Source organism: Engystomops pustulosus, chromosome 6 (assembly GCF_040894005.1).
Source record: "Engystomops pustulosus chromosome 6, aEngPut4.maternal, whole genome shotgun sequence".
NCBI lineage: Eukaryota > Metazoa > Chordata > Amphibia > Anura > Leptodactylidae > Engystomops > Engystomops pustulosus.
Window position 1 is genome coordinate 46,216,725 of NC_092416.1, and position 21,218 is coordinate 46,237,942.

Here is a 21,218-nt window from a genome sequence, read left to right on the forward strand (position 1 = left end):
GCTGTGGCCAAGGCATTTTCCATCGTAGGCTTATACTCGAGTCAATAAGGTCCCAGTGTGTGTGCAAGCCTCCGCTGACCGGACTCAAGGTAAGCAAACAATTGCCAAAGGAAATAAAAGAGATGAAGCAGCACTCCCGGAAAAGGCTAGGTGTTTATTCACCCAATGTGGAGGGTGCAACGTTTCAGCCCCTCAATGGAGCTATTTTCCAGGAGTGCTGCCTCATCTCTTTTATTTCCTACGGTACATCATCAGATGTTCAACACATTGCCAAATTCTACCATGTAACTTTTAAATATAAAAACTAGGTCAAAATGCAGAATCGGTGTGTAACATCTATATCAACATCATCTTCTGTTCTTCGGTGTGTGGCTGGGGAGGCACTGACTGTTTCCTGGTGTTTATCTTGCACACTGCAGTGTGAACATCTACGCTGTCTGAATTGATTAGCACCATGACCATCTCTTTAGATTAGGTTCCTCAATAGTTAACCCGCTGTGATTGACATCTTCTCACGCTAATCACATTGCTTCCCTGCTCTCTGTGTTGTCCAGATCTCTGTGTTCTGGCCCAATCCCATCTGGGCCGGGTCTCTGAGATCACATAATAATCCTGCACACTCTTATTTTGGTGCTGGCTTTAGAGGTTTCTTCTTAGCTCGGTATCATTCCTTTGATTTAGATTTTTGGTTTTTATTGATCTTTGATTTTATACTGTATATGCCCTCGTTGTTGTGACCTGGCTCTGGCAACTATCCTTATCTGTTTCTACCATCTGTGCACTTTGGTGCAGGGAGGGATTGTCTTCTAGTTGTCTTTCCACAGCCTAGGGTGGGTCGGGCAATAGATAGGGACAGCTGGGAAAGGGATTAGTCTAAGGGCCCACAGTCTCTGAGGAAACCATATGCTGCTAATTAGAGGATTGATCTATGCCAATTGTGACCAACTTTATAAAAACAGAAGTTGCTCGTTTGGAAGATTTACATTCATGTTAACAAAATGAGTTAAGACAACAGCAAAGATATTAGAAAAAAATCTAAATTCTAAGTGAGAAATATTATTCACAAGTGAAAAACATTAAAGGAACTCTACCACCAGGATGAAGGATTGTAAACCAAGCACACTGATATACTTGTGTGTGCCCCCTCTGGCAGGATCTGTTGTTCTTTTAGCTTTTTATGCACTGTTTTTACAAAAAAAGGCTTTTAAACTAATGTAAATGAGCCTGAGGGACTCCAGACTCCATAGGAATTAATGGAGCCGGGAGCTCCTCAGGATCATTTGCATAATTTTTTAAGCTTTTTGTCGTAAAAACAAGATCATAGGAAGTTGAAAGAAGATCCTGAGGATGCACACACCAGTCTGTAAGTGTGCTTGGTTTATAATCCTTCATCCTGGTGGTAGATGTTCCTTAAAGCCATTAATCTGCCCTGGAAAGTGTATAGCTTGTCTTTTTTCTGTGAAACTACAAGAATACTAAATACGGCAATTATATAATATGTAATATAATATTTATAATAAATATGTAGTACACCACCTCTTAATATTAGTATGACTATGTTTATTAGTATGTATGTACAGTATATGTATGAGTTAGGTAAAGCATTTGTTATTCTATTTTTATATCATTGGGGCAAATCAAGGCTAATTCATGCATTCCGGCTCAAGCTAAAACTCCAACACCGTATATACCGGCGTATAAGAGGACTTTTGAAGACAGAAAAATCTTCTGTCTAGTCTGGGGTCGTCTTATACGCCGGTAATCCCGACCGCCCGCCGTGTATTCACGGCGGCGGTCGTGTCCCGGTGCATGGAGAGGGCTCACGGGCTGAGCCCTCTCCATAGCCGGTAAGTCTTTGCTGCAGCGATAGCGGCGCATACTCACCCTCGATTCTGGCCCCGATGTCTGCGCGGCTCGTCTTCAGTCTTCCGCGCCGTCCTCTTTCTTCTGCTGGGCGCCGCCATGTCTTTCCCCGGGGCGGCGCCTAGTATGACGTCAGTGGCGGCGCGTCATACTAGGCGCCTGCCGGGGAAGATCAATGGCGGCGCCCAGCAGAAGAAAGAAGACGGCGCGGACATCAGGGGAGCAGCGCAGCACATCGGGGCCACCGGAGGGTGAGTATATAAGTTTATTTTTTTTTTAATGCTGGGCTGGGCTGTGCTGTATACTACTGGGGGCTGTGCTGTATACTACTGGGGGCTGTGCTGTATACTACTGGGTGCTGTGCTGTATACTACTGGGGGCTGTGCTGTATACTACTGGGGGCTGTGCTGTATACTACTGGGTGCTGTGCTGTATACTACTGGGGGCTGTGCTGTATACTACTGGGGGCTGTGCTGTATACTACTGGGGGCAGTGCTGTATACTACTGGGGGCTGTGCTGTATACTACTGGGGACAGTGCTGTATACTAGTGGGGACAGTGCTGTATAATACTGGGGGCTGTGCTGTATACTACTGGGGGCTGTGCTGTATACTACTGGGGGCAGTGCTGTATACTACTGGGGGCAGTGCTGTATACTACTGGGGGCTGTGCTGTATACTACTGGGGGCTGTGCTGTAATGGTAATGTTGTTGTTGTATGCCTTATGTTTATGAGCGACAGTTTTCCTGCTATATACCTGCATGTCATAAGAATTTAAATTAAAAAAAGGACCATGTTAAATTCAAATCTGTTTTTTTAAAAATTTTTACCGGTGTTTTGTATGCATTGGAAAAGGGGTAGTCTTATACGGCGAATATATCTTAAACTCTATATTTTAAACAGGAAAGTAGGGGGGTCGTCTTATACGCCGGAATATACGGTAAATAATTTTCAGAGTATTTATTCTGAAATATCTGCCACTTTCTTTTTACAGAGACTACAGTGGCAAAGCAACAAATTATAAGTGAACATGAATGTCTATGGAGAGGGGAAGGGGGGAGGCGGAGCTGACTAAAATAAAAACCAAAACAGTGAGAGGTTGCTTCAGATAACAGTGTGTTTTTTATCTTATGGCTTGTTCTTTATACATCTCTATAATTTTTGGAATTTCCTATATGGTGTTTCTGACAGAAAGAGTTGAAGAGCAGCATGTTTTCTTCATGTGTGGTCCGTGGAAGACACCACAGCAGCTTGTCTCTGCCAATTAGCTAGGGGAAAACTGTGAACTAGATATACAGACTGCAGTGGGGAAAACTGGCAAAGGATGAAGAAAATACGTCATACTATGTCTAAAAGTTGTTTTTCCAAAAAAAATTTTCCTGAAAAATTCCACATATGGCAGAATTTCCTGAAAAGTTTTCTGAAAGACATGCTTTCAATTATTTTACATTTTAAGGTATCCAATCTTCGCTTAACTTTACATAGTGATTAAAGGACATCTACAATCAAAATAAAGCATGGCCACTTGGTAATCTTCTTATATTCGTTATCCATCGCATTTTTCCTTCTGAAATCAGCTTTTACAATGACTCCAGGCAGCAGACATGTTTCTCCATGGTCTTCTGGTGAGAGAAAGAGGAAGAGAGACCCAGGACAGGAAGTGATATCTACTGCTGGGCCCCACCCCTCTCATAGTACCACTCTATACACTACATACTCTGCCCTCTCACAGTACACCCTGCCCTCTTAAAGCAGAACCCACCTATATTAAATGAATACAACTACATGAAAACTTCAAGCGTTCTAGGTCCCCCCAAGCCAAAGTCATGTCCCCCTTTGCTTATGGCTCCGGGGGCTTCTGTTACTGTCTCCACTAGAGATGAGCGAGCACTAAAATGCTCGGGTACTCGTTATTCGAGACGAACTTTTCCCGATGCTCGAGTGCTCGTCTCGAATAACGAGCCCCATTGAAGTCAATGGGAGACTCGAGCATTTTTCAAGGGGACCAAGGCTCTGCACAGGGAAGCTTGGCCAAACACCTGGGAACCTCAGAAAAGGATGGAAACACCACGGAAATGGACAGGAAACAGCAGGGGCAGCATGCATGGATGCCTCTGAGGCTGCATAATCGCACCATTATGCCAAAATTATGGGCAACAGCATGGCCATGACAGAGTGACAGAATGAAGCTAGATAGCATCTAAAACATCCAATAATTGACCCTGACACTATAGGGGACGGCATGCAGAGGCAGCGGCAGCAGGCTAGAGAGTGGCATGGCGACATACCCTAAATGGACTCAGGCTTCAAACCAATGGGTGGCAGAGAGGAACCAAAGGAGGTGAGCAAGAAGCGCTCAAATAATATCGGTACATGATAAAAGTTTGCCAGTATATTTTGTGGATTACACAGCAGGGTGGCGACAAAGTTAACATGGAAGCCATGAAAACAACCCAAAATTCTGCCTGACACAGCTCGTTTGATAAGGGGACCATGTATGGAGGCAGTGAACTAGTAGTAGATTAAAGGTGCTGCAGTTAAAACTATGTTAGTTGGATCTTGGCATGGAGCTGGCGCTCCGCTGCCAGGCGAGCTTTCGCCAATCCAAGCCCCTGTCTCTAGGCTACTCCCCAAACAGCACTTCTAAGAACCTTTTGTATAAGATCAAGTGTAGTAGCGTTCTTATAAGTTTGGGATATGGCGGGTCAGGGGAATGTAAACAGATGCGCAAGAAGCGCTGAAATAATATCGGTAAATGATAAAAGTTTGCCAGTATATTTTGTGGATTACACAGCAGGGTGGCGACAAAGTTAACAAGTTTGATGTGGAATGCCCTGTAATAGCTCTTGGGCGGTGTGCCTTTAAAAGTTTTCAAACCAGAGGAGCAGGTAGGTGGCCCTCCAGAAAAATTGAATAGATTGAGTGCCTGTATGTGGCAGTCCAAAAAAGTTTTCAAACCAGAGGAGCAGGTAGGTGGCCCTCCAGAAAAATTGAATAGATTGAGTGCCTGTATGTGGCACTCCCAAAAATTGTTTAAAACAGAGGACCGGGTAGGTGGCCCTCCAGAAAAATTACATGCATAAAGTACTATAGCTAGAGCCAGTGGGCCCTGTCAAAAAATAGCCAGTTTCCTCTGCTTTAGTGTACAAAGAGGAGGAGAAGGAGGAAAATGAGGAGGAGGAGGAGGAGTGCATAAATTATTCAGGTTGAGCTTCCTTCACCTGGTGGAGATTGGAAATTATGAGAAATCCAGGCTTTATTCATCTTGATAAGCGTCAGCCTGTCAGCGCTGTCAGTCGACAGGCGTGTACGCTTATCGGTGATGATGCCACCAGCTGCACTGAAAACCCGCTCGGACAAGACGGGGCAGGCAAGAACCTCCAAGGCGTACAGCGCCAGTTCGTGCCACATGTCCAGCTTTGAAACCCAGTAGTTGTAGGGAGCTGTGTGATCATTTAGGACGATGGTATGGTCAGCTACGTACTCCCTCACCATCTTTCTGTAAAGATCAGCCCTACTCTGCCGAGACTGGGGACAGGTGACAGTGTCTTGCTGGGGTGACATAAAGCTGGCAAAAGCCTTGTAAAGCGTACCCTTGCCAGTGCTGGACAAGCTGCCTGCTCGCCTACTCTCCCTCGCTACTTGTCCCGCAGAACTACGCACTCTGCCGCTAGCGCTGTCAGAAGGGAAACACTGTTTCAGCTTGTGCACCAGGGCCTGCTGGTATTCATGCATTCTCACACTCCTTTCCTCTCCAGGGATGAGAGTGGAAAGATTTTGCTTGTACCGTGGGTCCAGGAGAGTGAATACCCAGTAATCGAAGCTGGAATAAATTCTTTGAACGCGAGGGTCACGGGATAGGCAGCCTAGCATGAAATCTGCCATATGCGCCAGAGTCCCAACGCGCAAGAATTCACTCCCCTCACTGGCCTGACTGCCCATTTCCTCCTCCTCCAACTCCTCCAACTCCTCTTCTTCTGCCCATACACGCTGAACAGTGAAGGTCTGAGCAATGCTCCCCTCTTGTGTCTCGCCAACATTCTCCTCCTCTTCCTCCTCATCCTCCTCCACCTCCTCCGATATGCGCTGAGAAACAGACCTGAGGGTGCTTTGGCTATCAACAAGGGAATCTTCTTCCCCCGTCTCTTGTGACGAGCGCAAAGCTTCCGACTTCATGCTGATCAGAGAGTTTTTCAACAGGCCAAGCAGCGGGATGGTGAGGCTGATGATGGCGGCATCGCCACTGACCATCTGTGTTGACTCCTCAAAGTTACTCAGCACCTGACAGATATCAGACATCCACGTCCACTCCTCATTGTAGACTTGAGGAAGCTGACTGACCTGACTACCAGTTCTGGTGGAAGTTGACATCTGGCAGTCTACAATCGCTCTGCGCTGCTGGTAAACTCTGGATAACATGGTTAATGTTGAATTCCACCTCGTGGGCACGTCGCACAACAGTCGGTGAGCGGGCAGTTGGAGGCGGCGCTGCGCTGCCCTGAGAGTGGCAGCATCTGTGCTGGACTTCCTGAAATGCGCACAGATGCGGCGCACCTTCGTGAGCAAATCAGACAGATTGGGGTATGTCTTGAGGAAACGCTGAACTATGAGATTTAACACATGGGCCAGGCATGGCACATGTGTCAGTCTGCCGAGTTGCAGAGCCGCCACCAGGTTACGGCCTTTGTCACACACAACCATGCCTGGCTTCAGGTTCAGCGGTGCCAGCCACAGATCAGTCTGCGCCGTGATGCCCTGTAATAGTTCTTGGGCGGTGTGCCTTTTATCGCCTAGGCTCAGCAGTTTGAGCACCGCCTGCTGTCGCTTAGCGACGGCACTGCTGCTGTGCCTAGAGCTACCGACTGATGGCGCCATGGCCACGGATGGTAATTCAGAGGAGGAGGAGGTGGAGGAGGGGTGGGAGGAGGAGGAGGTATAGTAGGCCTTTGAGACCTGGACCGAGGTAGGCCCCGCAATCCTCGGCGTCGGCAGTATATGACCAGCCCCAGGGTCAGACTCGGTCCCAGCCTCCACCAAGTTAACCCAATGTGCCGTCAGCGATATATAGTGGCCCTGCCCAGCAGCACTCGTCCACGTGTCCGTGGTCAGGTGGACCTTGTCAGAAACGGCGTTGGTCAGGGCACGGATGATGTTGTCTGACACGTGCTGGTGCAGGGCTGGGACGGCACATCAGGAAAAGTAGTGGCGGCTGGGGACCGAATACCGAGGGGCGGCCGCCGCCATGAGGTTGCGAAAGGCCTCGGTCTCTACTAGCCTATAGGGCAGCATCTCCAGGCTAAGCAATCTGGAGATGTGGACATTAAGGGCTTGGGCGTGCGGGTGGGTTGCACTATATTTTCTTTTCCGCTCCAGCGTCTGGGGTATGGAGAGCTGAACGCTGGTGGATGCTGTGGAGGATCATGGAGGCGACGATGGGGTTTTTGTGCCAGGGTCCTGGGCAGGGGGCTGACTATCAGCTGACACAGGGGAAGGAGCAGTGGTGTGCACGGCCGGAGGTGAACGGGCTTGGTGCCACTGATTCGGGTGTTTAGCATTCATATGCCTGCGCATACTGGTGGTAGTTAAGCTAGTAGTGGTGGAACCCCTGCTGATCCTGGTTTGGCAAACGTTGCACACCACAGTCCGTCGGTCATCCGGTGTTTCCTTAAAGAACCTCCAGACTTCTGAAAATCTAGCCCTCGCCGCGGGAGCCCTCGCCACGGGAGCTTCACTACGTGACACATTTACACTGATGCACCTGCTCTGGCCCTGCCTCTCCGTCTGGCCCCACCACTGCCTCTTCCAACCTGTTCTGCTATAGGACTCTCCTCCGTCTCAGAAGCACTGTGTTCACCCGGCCTCTCAACCCAGCTTGGGTCTGTCACCTCATCATCCTCCGATCCCTCAGTCTGCTCCCCCCTCGGACTTCCTGCCCTGACAACAACTTCACCACTGTCTGACAACCGTGTCTCCTCATCGTCGGACACCTCTTTACACACTTCTTCCACTACGTCAAGAAGGTCAGCATCACCCACAGACTGCGACTGGTGGAAAACCTGGGCATCGGAAAATTGCTCAGCAGCAACCGGACAAGTGGTTTGTGACTGTGGGAAGGGTCCAGAAAACAGTTCCTCAGAGTATGGCGGTTCAAATGCCAAATTTTCCTGGGAGGGGGCAGACTGGGGGGGAGGAGGCTGAGGTGCAGGAGCTGGAGGAGTGCCGATTTCGGTGACATGGGTGGACTGCGTGGAAGACTGACTGGTGGACAAATTGCTCGAAGCATTGTCGGCAATCCACGACATCACCTGTTCGCACTGTTCTGGCCTCAACAGTGCTCTACCACGAGTCCCAGTAACTTCAGACATAATGAACCTAGGGAGTGTAGCTCTGCGGCGTTCCCCTGCTCCCTCATCAGCAGGTGGTGTCTCACCCCACCCAGGACCACGGCCTCTGACCCCTGCAGTAGATGGACGCCCACGTCCCCGCCCTCGTCCTCGTCCTCTACCCCTAGCCCTCGGGTTAAACATTTTGAAAATGAAAGTTATATAACTTTAATTTTTTTTTTAACTGTTTTTTGTGTTTTTTAGTTTTTTTTTGTGTTTTTTAGTTTTTAAAACCAAACAATGCTATCCTATTGCTATGGCTATTTTCTAGCCAAGTATGAAAGCACACTGATGAGATGACGCTGAGTTATGAAAAAATAAAAGGAAAATAAAAAGGAAATGGCAGACTGTGCCTAATTGAAATCCAACCCCTAATAAATTTTCCCACTTCGGTCTTTGTGATGGATATGTGCGTCACTAAGCGCTAAACACAGCGGTCGCAAGTCTCACTCCAAATTCCTCACAATTGGCTAGTATATGCACTGCAGCAAGGACAGCCACCAGCAGATCAACCAGAAATAAAATATATATAACGCTATTGTAGGCGTAAGTAAGCCGTTTGGATTCTCCTTTGGCTATTTTCTAGCCAAGTATGAAAGCACACTGATGAGATGACGCTGAGTTATGAAAAAATAAAAGGAAAATAAAAAGGAAATGGCAGACTGTGCCTAATTGAAATCCAACCCCTAATAAATTTTCCCACTTCAGTCTTTGCGATGGATATGTGCGTCACTAAGCGCTAAACACAGCGGTCGCAAGTCTCACTCCAAATTCCTCACAATTGGCTAGTATATGCACTGCAGCAAGGACAGCCACCAGCAGATCAACCAGAAATAAAATATATATAACGCTATTGTAGGCGTAAGTAAGCCGTTTGGATTCTCCTTTGGCTATTTTCTAGCCAAGTATGAAAGCACACTGATGAGATGACGCTGAGTTATGAAAAAATAAAAGGAAAATAAAAAGGAAATGGCAGACTGTGCCTAATTGAAATCCAACCCCTAATAAATTTTCCCACTTCAGTCTTTGCGATGGATATGTGCGTCACTAAGCGCTAAACACAGCGGTCGCAAGTCTCACTCCAAATTCCTCACAATTGGCTAGTATATGCACTGCAGCAAGGACAGCCACCAGCAGATCAACCAGAAATAAAATATATATAACGCTATTGTAGGCGTAAGTAAGCCGTTTGGATTCTCCTTTGGCTATTTTCTAGCCAAGTATGAAAGCACACTGATGAGATGACGCTGAGTTATGAAAAAATAAAAGGAAAATAAAAAGGAAATGGCAGACTGTGCCTAATTGAAATCTAACCCCTAATAAATTTTCCCACTTCGGTCTTTGCGATGGATATGTGCCTCACTAAGCGCTAAACACAGCGGTCGCAAGTCTCACTCCAAATTCCTCACAATTGGCTAGTATATGCACTGCAGCAAGGACAGCCACCAGCAGATCAACCAGAAATAAAATATATATAACGCTATTGTAGGCGTAAGTAAGCCGTTTGGATTCTCCTTTGGGGTGGATATGTGTGTCACTAAGAGCTAAACACAACGGTAGCAAGTCCCCCTGCAAATTCCTCACAATATGGTACTAGCTGCACTACTAGTGCCAGCAAGCCCAGCCACAAGCAAACAAAAAAAAAAAAAGTATAACATTATTGTAGCCCTAAGAAGGGCTGTTGGGTTCTTGTTGAATCACTCCTGCCTAACAGTAATCTACTAGCACCCTAACGCTGTCCCTGACCAGCAGCAGCTCTCTCCCTAGCGGCATCCAGACACAGAATGATCCGAGCAGCACGGGCAGCGGCTAGTCTATCCCAGGGTCACCTGATCTGGCCAGCCAACCACTGCTATCGACGTGTAAGGGTACCACGTCATGCTGGGTGGAGTGCAGAGTCTCCTGGCTTGTGATTGGCTCTGTTTCTGGCCACCAAAAAGCAAAACGGCAGGAGCTGCCATTTTCTCGAGCGGGCGAAGTATTCGTCCGAGCAACGAGCAGTTTCGAGTACGCTAATGCTCGAACGAGCATCAAGCTCGGACGAGTATGTTCGCTCATCTCTAGTCTCCACCCACCTTACCCGTTCTGCTGAAGGCTTGTGGAGCGTTTGCATGGCAGAATTTGTATTGCTGAGGCCAATAAGACCTTCAGATCAATCTTCTACAGGGACTGTTTGGGGCACTCCATTTATAGTGCTCATTGCTTGTGATTGTTTGTACTGGCTTATAAGCTTACACTCTGATGTTACTCTTGGTTATTCTGATTCTCTGATATTTGACTGTTCTTTGACTATTCTCTTGCTTACTGATTTTGTACCTTACTGCCCTCTAGGTTTTGACCTGATTTGTACTTATCTTTATTCTTTGAAGTTTGTCTGTTTTACCACATATCTGTCAAAGGGACTGCCACCCGATTGTGGCTTGCGGCTTAACACAAGACCGGCAAACAGCCAGGGCAAGAGGCCTCCAAGTAGATTATGTGAAGCTCTATTTCATGAAGGTTTTATTTGGAATGAAATATTTTTTTTATAGCGGTTATGACACTAAAGAGCTAAAATTATAAGTAAAATATCCACAGAATAGGTCCTCAGTATCAGATTTGTGGGATACAACACACATTACAGATTAGAGGTACTCAGCAGCTGATACAGAGAGAGCTAATCCGCAACAACTCAGTTCATCCATAACACTAAGAACTGAGCTGTCTGTGTTAGGTGTTGGACCCTCACCAATCACAAAGTAATGACCCATCTCATAATGACCCATCCTTTAAAAAGTATTGAAAAGCCTAAATTTAAATTGACAGTGCTCTAATAATAGAGAATAAAATGTGGAGGGTGCTCGCAGCTTGTTAATCCTGGTTAAAGAGACCCAACATTTTACAATTGCCAAAAAAATTGCAGCACTTCACTAATTCAGTTACAATGAAAGATGTTTTACATCTTTCTCAATCATGGTCCCTTAGGTTTTTCTTCAGTTCTATACAATGGATTGTAATATTTTTAGCAAAGCACGGTTTGGCAGCACTTCATACACCTCCACGTAACTTCATTAAAAATGTTCTTTATTTAGGCAATCGCAATACAAAAAAATGGACAGTGCAAAGATCTACGCGTTTCGACGCAACAGCGTCTTAGTCATGATCATGTGGTTTTATCCTTTTTGAACCAGCTCTTCACCAAGGGGGCATGTAGGGGCATGAAGGGGGGCGCGGTCGGCAGCAGAGTGGGCCATTGCGGGGCATTCCTGCCCCGCACCGGCACACCACCAACACCATGCAAATGTTCACCTTGAACATTTACAAGGGTTTTGCTCAAAACTATGGTAGCTAGCAGCCAAAGCATCTATATGTATCTGGCAATTCCGAAGTGGCAGAGCCTCCATCATGCACCGGCGCACAAGTGCAGGCGTATAATAAATCTCTCCCAATGTCTGCATTGCTCTATTCCTACAGAGCCACCTCCCTTTTGTTGTACTACTCGTAAAAGTTTCTAAAAATGGTTTTAAACCCTTAATAAGTTGAGTGCAAGACAATTCTTATGCAAAATATGACAAAAAAATGTTTGATTGACAATTTAGCAATTTTCTTCTTTTTTTTTAAACACCCAATTTCACAAAATTGGTCTTAGCATACACAATAGTATTGGATCTGCAGAAGTAAACTACAACTATTCTCGAACTAAGATTTTTCAAAAACATTTCAGGTCTTGGTTACTGCCTGTTTGCTCCGTCTCCATCTGTTTCTCCACAACCCTCACCGCACAGTTGGACACAGAAGGTTTCGCTGCTCTGCCTTGAGAGCTTCCTGCCATGAAATGCATCTCCAGGGCTCTTGAGGCAGGACACGGTGTGCCCTTCGGACAGACATTCTCTCACTAGCGCACCGAGAAGCCTATTTATAGAAGCGAGAATCGTGAAGAGAAAATTCACACTATGAAACCCCTTCTAACTCTTGGTCTCTATCTAGTTCCCTTTCTTTTTCATTAAATTATGTTGTATTATATAATACATAAAAACCCACAGTAAAATATCCATAGATGGCTTATTCATTACTTCCAGCGCTAGACGGAAATCCAGGACACAAAGATTTAAGGGAAATATTTATGGTGTGGTTGGGAAGGATGTTAATCTAAAATAATACAAACAGCTCTACAGAAGATGAAGAGGCTTTAGCATTGGTAGACCTCTATAAAATGTATCACTTGAACAAAAATGAAGAATGATCGCTCACATTGTCACACAAATTTATGCTTTGAGGTTTTTATGTATTGTTTTTTTATTTCTTACCTGTTTGGTGTAATTAGGGGTTTTTCTAATGAGAATATTTTAGGTGGTTCAAAACTCAGGACAAAAGTTCAGGCTGTGCATTGTTTTTACATTAAATGGGAGCCATTGGAGCTTATTTACTAAGGGTCGCGGATCGCACTTTCGTCGGACTGTTCGCCATTTTCGGGGATTGCAACAGCTTTGACGGGTATTTAATAGGTGTCTGCGCTGGGATTGTGTCGCACGCTGCACTGGCTTCCATGTGACAGAAGTCAGGGGTCGGACGATCCGACTGATTCAGACTGAGCGCGGGATTTAACTTTCAAATTGTGTCGCAGGACAATGCACTTACATGCACCAGAAAGAAGAAGGTGAACTCCGATGGACCTGAGCAGGGAAGCGGCACCTGCACGATATCGGGCGCACGATCTTAGTGAATCACGGCAGATTGCATTATCAACAGGCAATGCACTTTCTGTGAACTCATCGGACCGGGTAAGTAAATGTGCCCCATTATCTTGTAACTGAGAATTAAAGTTAATTCTGACAATATTATAAAAAATGACTATTCGCTATAACTTTTTTTTAAACTGTATTTATTTTATAGGAAAACAAAACCCCAACACAGGGTCAACAATACAAACATTGGGTCTGGGGCCCACAGGAGAAAGGAGAAGGGAAAAGAAGGGGTATGGAAAAAAGAAAAAAAAAAAGAAGGGAAAAGTTCTATCAGGTCAATAATGTGCCATTGAATTCAGAATGGCAATTCCAGTTCTTTTTAGCCGTTACTGGGATCCTTTTCTAGCTGAAAGGTCGAAATCCATAAGGTATTGGCTCATAGAATGATGACTTTAAGGGATAGTTTCATCCAGTTCTGGAAGGACAGGAGGGGGAGGAGGGGGGCTAAACACACAGGGGCACAATTACTAAGGGTCAGAACACCGCATTTTCGCCGGGTTTTGCAAATTTTTTCCGTTTTGCACTGAACTGCCCCGGGTTTTTGGTGCACGCGATTGGATTGTGTCGCATTGGTGCCGGCTTGCACGCTACACAAATCGTGAGGGCGTGGACGTCGACAACCCGACTTATTCAGACAAACCGCGGAATTTAAAAAGCAAATTGTGACGCAAGATCAGCACTCACATGCACTGGGAAGAAGAAGGTGAACTCTGGCGGACTTCAGCGGGGGGAACCACAGATGCAGGAAATTGGACGCACAATCTTAGTGAATCGTGGCAGACCAGAATCCTCGTCGGACAACTCATGGCGGGGATTGTGACGGGACAGATAAGTAAATGTGCCCCATGATATAATTAAAGAATCATGGCACTTGCTCATCCCTGGATGTTACGCCACCCCTACCCCAGCTCAAGCATGATATATTATAAGATGTTACCACCACTATAACTTATTTTTAAAAGAAGAAGAAAGAACAATCTCCCTACCTAGAATAAGAGAGCACTTTATCCATCAGATGTCTGGGATGTCCAATTATAGAGGACCATGGGGACAATACACTTTTTTGTAAAAAATAAATGGTGTAAAACAATAATTAATCATACAGATCCCCTCTCTACTACTTATGATGCTTATTAGTCCCCTACTTTTGTTTCATCTCAACCCACTGGAATTTACAAGCTTAGGAGGGTAATAATAAGTGAAGAAGTGGCTAAAAGTGGTCAGACGTCTCCAGTTGCTCATATCTTCCGTTAATATTTGGCATACAGGTGAACCCAATGGGGGGAATTTATTAAGACTGATGTACAGAACAATAATCTTAAATTACACCCCTTGTCAACATACTGCAAATCATATACACTAAGAGGTTCCAGTCTCTCAGTATATCCGGAGGTGTGCTCCTCCGAGGGAATTATATCTCAGCCCAGCAAAATTTTTTCGACAGTTTTCCAGGAGATATTCTCGTAAATACAGCACATAAGGTCGTTCACACCCTGGGCTGCCCCCAAACATAAATGTCGAAAATGGGTACAAGCCATGTGAAACTCCGTCCAATATTTCAACAATTGTATGATAAATAACATTGGTATGGTATGATATATCTTCCCCTGTGTGTTTTGCATGTAAACCAATGGCAAGTCTTTCAGTGTAAATGCATCTGTAGTTTAGTTGTAGTAACCATGTTTTAATACCTTTAAAGAAAGTATGTAGAAAATTAAAAAAAAAAATCAGATCTCCATCCTGACTGTTTATTATTGAATAGTGTAGGGAACTGCTTACTGTGTAGAATCAGACTCATGTGCTAATCAGATCCCACAAACTGAGCACAGTGCACTAGGCAAGAGTCCTTGCATCGTAGATAAATATAATGCAAGAACTCCAAATTCAGACAGCAGACAGGGAGTCCTTGCATCATAGATAATTCATAGATAAACTCCAAATTCAGCCAGCAGACAGGAAGTCCTTGCATTTATTTCCTTATAATGCAAGGACTCCCTTCCAGTGTTCTGTGATCCATCGGTGGGATCTTACTAGGAGATGGGTCCGATTCCACAGACCAAGCACAATTAAGTGAAGACAGACTTGGGGCTCTTTCACAAAGGTGTTCTTTTTCACGTCTGTGGTTCATTGATTTTCACAGATACCTTACCGAGCAGGGTCGGACTGGGGTGCCAAGGGCCCACCAGTGAAATTAATTCTGGGGGCCCACCAGCTGCTTCATCGATATGTGCGAGCCACCCCCATGTATATTTTCATTGCGTTTCTGAACGTGCTGCAAATGCAAGGTGTGAATGCAGCCTGTGGCCATGTTCACACATTGCATTTTTTGTTGCTTTTTGAACGCTTTGGAAAGACGATCTGTTCCTCTTCCATTTGAATGTGTGAACGCAGCCCAGGCTTTCTGCACACTACACTTGCGCAGGCTCATTTGCATACAGGCTTTCATCCAGGTGGCAACATATTGCGATGCAGCTATATTGCTGTAATTGGTAGGACGAGAAGCCCGTATGGTCTGCAAATACAGTAAAAAAAGGTCAGTGGGACCCCTCGTTTTTACAATCTGCACTGAGACCCCGATGATCAGTAAGTTATGCCCTATCCCGTGGATAGGGCCTAACTTGTCTTCGTGTTACTCTTGTTATATATTGGTTGCTATTGGATGCATCTTTGGCTCTAATGCCCAGTTTCGTATTGCTGTGCCGGCCCTCAATTTATGGTTGTATGAGGAGTTACTACTGATTATAGATGAGTTTCCAATCACGATTCATAACAGTAGCAAGATTAGAGTTATGAAGTAGCAACAAAAAGAATTTTATGGTTGGCGGTCACCACAACATAAGGAACCGTATTATAGGAAGGTTTAGAACCACTAAAATCCTGGGTATGAATTGATAATAGTCCCACACATGGAATATTGTGTAAGACTATAGTCATCTGTGCATAATAGTCTGTCTACAGCTTTATAGGCCAGGACATATACAGTACACTAAAAATATCATCTGTCATAAATATTAAATGGGTAACATTAAATGGAATAGCACAGTCTACTATTTTAGGCACTGTAAAGCTGTATACTAACCAGACATAGGCCAAAAGGACCAGTTTCTGGCCTTCATCTGTCTGATTTAACCCCATTGATTCCAAAGTACATCAGGATTCAGGCGCTTTTCCCCATATGAGCATAACATACAAAAAGATAATTATGACCTACTAAGGCTCACAAGACTGTAATCAAGTAAGTAAATTAAGAAAGAAACAGTATAAACGCAAATCTGTAAATTTAGCAATATTCATAGTATCATAGCATTTAAGGTTGGAAAAAGACACAGGTCCATCAAGTCCAACCTTTAAGAATTAAACAAGTGGTTTTTTTCCCCATAACCCATGATATTTTTGCTCTACAGAAAGGCATCCAGGCCCTTCTTGATCATATACAAAGTATCCGCCATAACAACCTCTTACAGTAAAGAATCCCCGTCTATAGCGATGGTAGAACCTCCTCTCCTCTAGGTGTAGAGGATGCCCCCTGTCTATGATGATGGTAGAACCTCCTCTCCTCTAGGTGTAGAGGATGCCCCCTGTCTATGGTGATGGTAGAACCTCCTCTCCTCTAGGTGTAGAGGATGCCCCCTGTCTATGGTGATGGTAGAACCTCCTCTCCTCTAGGAGTAGAGGATGCCCCTTGTCTATGGTGATGGTAGAACCTCCTCTCCTCTAGGTGTAGAGGATGCCCCCTGTCTATGGTGATGGTAGAACCTCCTCTCCTCTAGGTGTAGAGGATGCCCCCTGTCTATGGTGATGGTAGAACCTCCTCTCCTCTAGGTGTAGAGGATGCCCCCCGTCTATGGTGATGGTAGAACCTCCTCTCCTCTAGGTGTAGAGGATGCCCGCCGTCTATGGTGATGGTAGAACCTCCTCTCCTCTAGGAGTAGAGGATGCCCCCTGTCTATGGTGATGGTAGAACCTCCTCTCCTCTAGGTGTAGAGGATGCCCCCTGTCTATGGTGATGGTAGAACTACATCTCCTCTAGGTGTAGAGAATGCCCCCTGTCTATGGTGATGGTACAATTGGCTCTCCTCTAGGTGTAGAGGAAGCCCCCTATGGCAATGGTAGAACCACCTCTCCTGTGGACGGGAGCACATGGTCAGAGTGAGAGACTCCATTTTGGAACATGTTAGTTCCAGCAAGCAAAACAGAGAGACAGACCTGCTGCAAGTCAGTGAGAAACAAGGTCCAGTCTGCAGCTCCTGTCAGGAAGTAGAAGTGTCAAGGCAAGCTGCCTGGCACCCAGGGCAAGTCAGAGAAGACCCAGAGCAGAGTCCACCATCTGGACTTGGCTCCATCTTTACCAGCCCAGCCCTGTGTAAATGTATTTATACTGAACAACACAATGTAAGATTTATGTTTTTTGCCTGAAGAAGTTTCTACTACAGAACCGAAACGTGTCGCAATTTTTATTCATGTTTTATTAATTTTTATGAAATAAAGCACAAGATTAATTTTAAGATCGGAACTCCGAGATATCCTTTTTTGGGCGCTATAGCCAACAAGCTTGGAATACCAGCAGTAATTTCCTTCATACCAGGCTGTGAGCAACCTTCCTGAGGACAAGCTATCTCCATCAGCCTTCAAGCTTGCTGAATCTGCTGCTACTGTTTGTCCGTTGCCTGCCATTTAAAGTCGAATAAAGAACTGTAAGTTGTTTTGCACAACGTGCCTCCATGTAATCTCTGGATCAGGCTGCCTCACCATCAAGGGCTCCCCATGCTCCATCTCAGGGGTTGCCCCAGGGAGAAAAACATTGCATCAGGCTCTCACTCCATATTTCTTGCACACACCACTTGCTGGAGACCTACCAGGCTGTAGGCCCGTCCTCCAGTCCCAATACCAAGCACCATGACCATAGCATGCCCAAGGCCGCATAAGCCAGCCACTATGGTATTCTGGGCCCCGGCTGTCTACAGCCACCGAAAAAGGTTAGGCCCTGGTGGGGGATGTTGTACATCTAGAAAAAAAATTATAGAATTGGTTCAATATGGATATTATGAATCTGCCCTAGGATGTCATGGTCGATTTGCTGAATTGACCAGTTGCTTCAAAGAAAGTAAACTGGGTATCTTATTATATTAAGAGAGACAGTTTGTTGATTTAATGATTTATTTATTTGTATAAATCTTTTTTATTGTATTATGAATAGAGGTAAAGTATAATTAACAGATGATATGTGATGTACATATTACAAATTAATTTTATTATTCAATATGATAACAAGATTAAAGATTAGAAATGAAGTTCACCTCTCTTATTCCTTTAAGGATATGGGTCATTAGTTTATTCCCTTTATCCATGTGGGCATACAATGTAAACCTTGAGTATTGGTATTGTTTGGCATGAATTACTGTATATTCGGGAGAATGGAGGTGAGGGAGAGACCCGCATTTGGGAGATACTCCAAAAATCTTGTTTTACTCAAAACAAGATGAAGCCTGTATGGAAGATTGAGTGAAAGTCCTCATTCAATTTATAAATTTCCAGCAGTTGTTATTTATTTTGTGGAATCTGGATTTCCCCAATATCATGGTAGGTGAAGTTGCTGCTCCATGATTGGAAGCTACAAGGTGGGGTCAAGTGGGGCTATGTCTAGTATTACCCATGCACATTATCTCATAGTCCCTTGAGGAAAACAAACACACACTCATGGGACCAATACCTGTCTTTAGAAGAAAGATTAGGGTGACCCCATCCCCCAACCTTTTTGAATGGAGTGGTTGCCAGTGTCAATTGGATATGCCATAAATATAAAAAATGTTTAAATGTCAGATTGTTTGCAGGTACTGATGGATCAGTATGATCTGCTATCACGTGTAATAGTGTAATATAGTTGGCTATATACTGGGGCAGGGGCTGCTGGCTATATACTGGGGGCAGGGGCTGGCTGGTGTGTGCGACAGTACTGACAGGCACATGGACCCAGAGCATCACAAGAAAGAAGAGGACCTATGAGGGGCATCAGAAAGTAAGTACAGAGTTGTTGTTTTTTTTATTATTGGTTGGATATACCTCGAGATGGGGGTATGGGCTGCAGGCTATATACTGGAGGGAGGGGCTGCTGGCTATATACTGGGGACAGGGGATGGCTGACTATATACTAGGGGCATCGTCTGACCTCTAAGAAAGTTAGGCATGCTGGCTGGGAAGAATTATAGATTACTGTAGCTAATCACTATCTTACCTGCATACGGCCCTCTAAACCTGCAGTCTCTATATGATTGGAAATTAAATAGCTTTTGCCTGCAGCAGCTCTATCTCAGTGTCTTTCACATGTGCCTCTCAGTGCCAGGGCAGTTCTGTGGATAAAACCCCTTGTCCTTTGGGAGATCCTGTTCTAAGAGAACAGAGAATTTTTAGTGTCCTCTGGCAAAGACTTGAGTAAAAGAAAGATTTAAAGTTCTAATAAATAAGTCAATACAGGGACAGCAGGAATCCTGACAAAAGGCATGGGGGATGACCGATCACATAAAGTTATACAGCTCCTTTATTCCCTATTGTTAGTCATATACATTCATCTCACCATGTACAACAGATACATAGGTATTGTTTCTCAATGTATAGAATAATAATATTTATTTATAAAGTGTCAAAGTATTGCCAATATGTTTTCTAAACTAAACACAGTTATAGTTGTGTCTTATTAAAGGGTTGTTCCATTTTTCATAAATGGCTGGCAAAGTAACATAATCTGTAATACTCTCCTTTCTAGTCCCCCGCTGACGCCTCCCTGGACCCCTGCCACAGGGTACCATTTCAACACATGACTGCTGCAGTCAGTCACTGGCCATGGCGGTGACGTGTCAACACCAATGAGGTCACTGCTGCAAACAGTGATTGACAACAAGGGTCAGATGTTGTGATCAACGACATCACTGGAGCCGATTGAACAAAGGCTGGCGGAGTACCAAGAAGGCGTCAGCAGGGGAGTAGCAAGGGATTAGTCATGTGAGTAGTACTCCTTTTGTTATTTTATATGAGCTGTACGTGGAAAAAAAAACGTATTGAGTTTGAAAAAACCCTTAAAGGTTTTTTCTGGTTTATTTCCAAGTACTTTATTAGGGTAAATATCCATTTCGGTCCCCCATTGTGCCAAAGCAGAGCAGCTACAGAGTGCTTCTCTCTCAATGTGGAGGTCTCATATCATAGAGGTAGTCCCTTTTGTGCTGGCGCTGCAGGGAAAAAACACTTGCTGGCGATCCAAGCAACATACTTTTGTCAGCTTATTGATGGTGAACTCCTACTCATTAAAAAATGAAAGTCGCTATAAAGTATATATATATATTGTGCAAAGTGTCAAAATCCAGAAAAACGACACAAATGTGGGATTGGTGTTATCAGGTCATTTAATGCAAAGCATATAAAATAATGCTCCATATAAATAATAATATATAATAAGTTTAAATCAAATTAAATAAATAGTTGTGGGAGATTTGGCCCAGTAGAGACCGTGGTAGCGGGGTGCTGTGATGCAGTTCAAGGGTACAGTCCAAAACAGGTCTAGCCTGCGTTTATTGCAGCAAGAACAAAATAAAACAGCCTTCACTTTCAGGCAACAAAACAAATAACATCCTACCCGTCAGGGTGCTAACTATACAGTGAATCTCTAACTCACCACTACAAAATACTTTGCTCTCAGCTCTGCACCACCACAAAACACTCTCAGCACTGCTCAGCGGCTTTATGCAGGTTGATTAGGCTGTTCCCACCACCTGTGTCCAAGGTGCTGGACACCACAACCTCAGCACTAAGGCCTTGCATAATAGGAAAACCTAGGGGAAACATACCGCCCATCCACAGCTAACCCCTTCAGTGTCTCACATACCCTCCCCCTCTGTTTGACCCTGTGGGGGCGAACAATTTTGGCCATCAGACAGTGGGTACGAGACAGGGCATCGGCATTCCCATGCAGCTTTCCTGCTCGATGTTCTACCGTGAACTTGAAATTCTGCAACATTAGGAACCACCTTGTGACCCTGGTGTTCCTCTCTTTGGCCTGACTCATCCAGGTGAGGGGCGAGTGATCGGTCACTAGTGTAAACTGTCGCCCTATCAAGTAATACCTCAGGGATTCCAGAGCCCATTTAATCGCCAAGCACTTCCTCTCAACTATGCTATAGTTCTTCTCAGGGGGTGTGAGCTTGCGGCTCAGGAATGTCACGGGATGTTCCTCACCCTCCACTACTTGGGACAGGACAGC

General features: G+C 45.0%; 1 long non-coding RNA gene across 3 annotated transcripts in view; it reads right to left on the bottom strand.

The window, feature by feature from the left end:
- Positions 1–21,218, bottom strand: part of LOC140065673 (uncharacterized) — a 51,171-nt gene that overhangs the window by 13,252 nt on the left and 16,701 nt on the right. For 2 of the 3 annotated variants that reach the window (XR_011848014.1, XR_011848013.1), the window contains exon 3: positions 19,203–19,350. The exons of the other annotated variant lie outside the window; for it this stretch is intronic. This is a non-coding gene — a long non-coding RNA (uncharacterized lncRNA). The remainder of the gene's footprint in view (positions 1–19,202; positions 19,351–21,218) is intronic. 3 annotated transcript variants of the gene reach the window in all.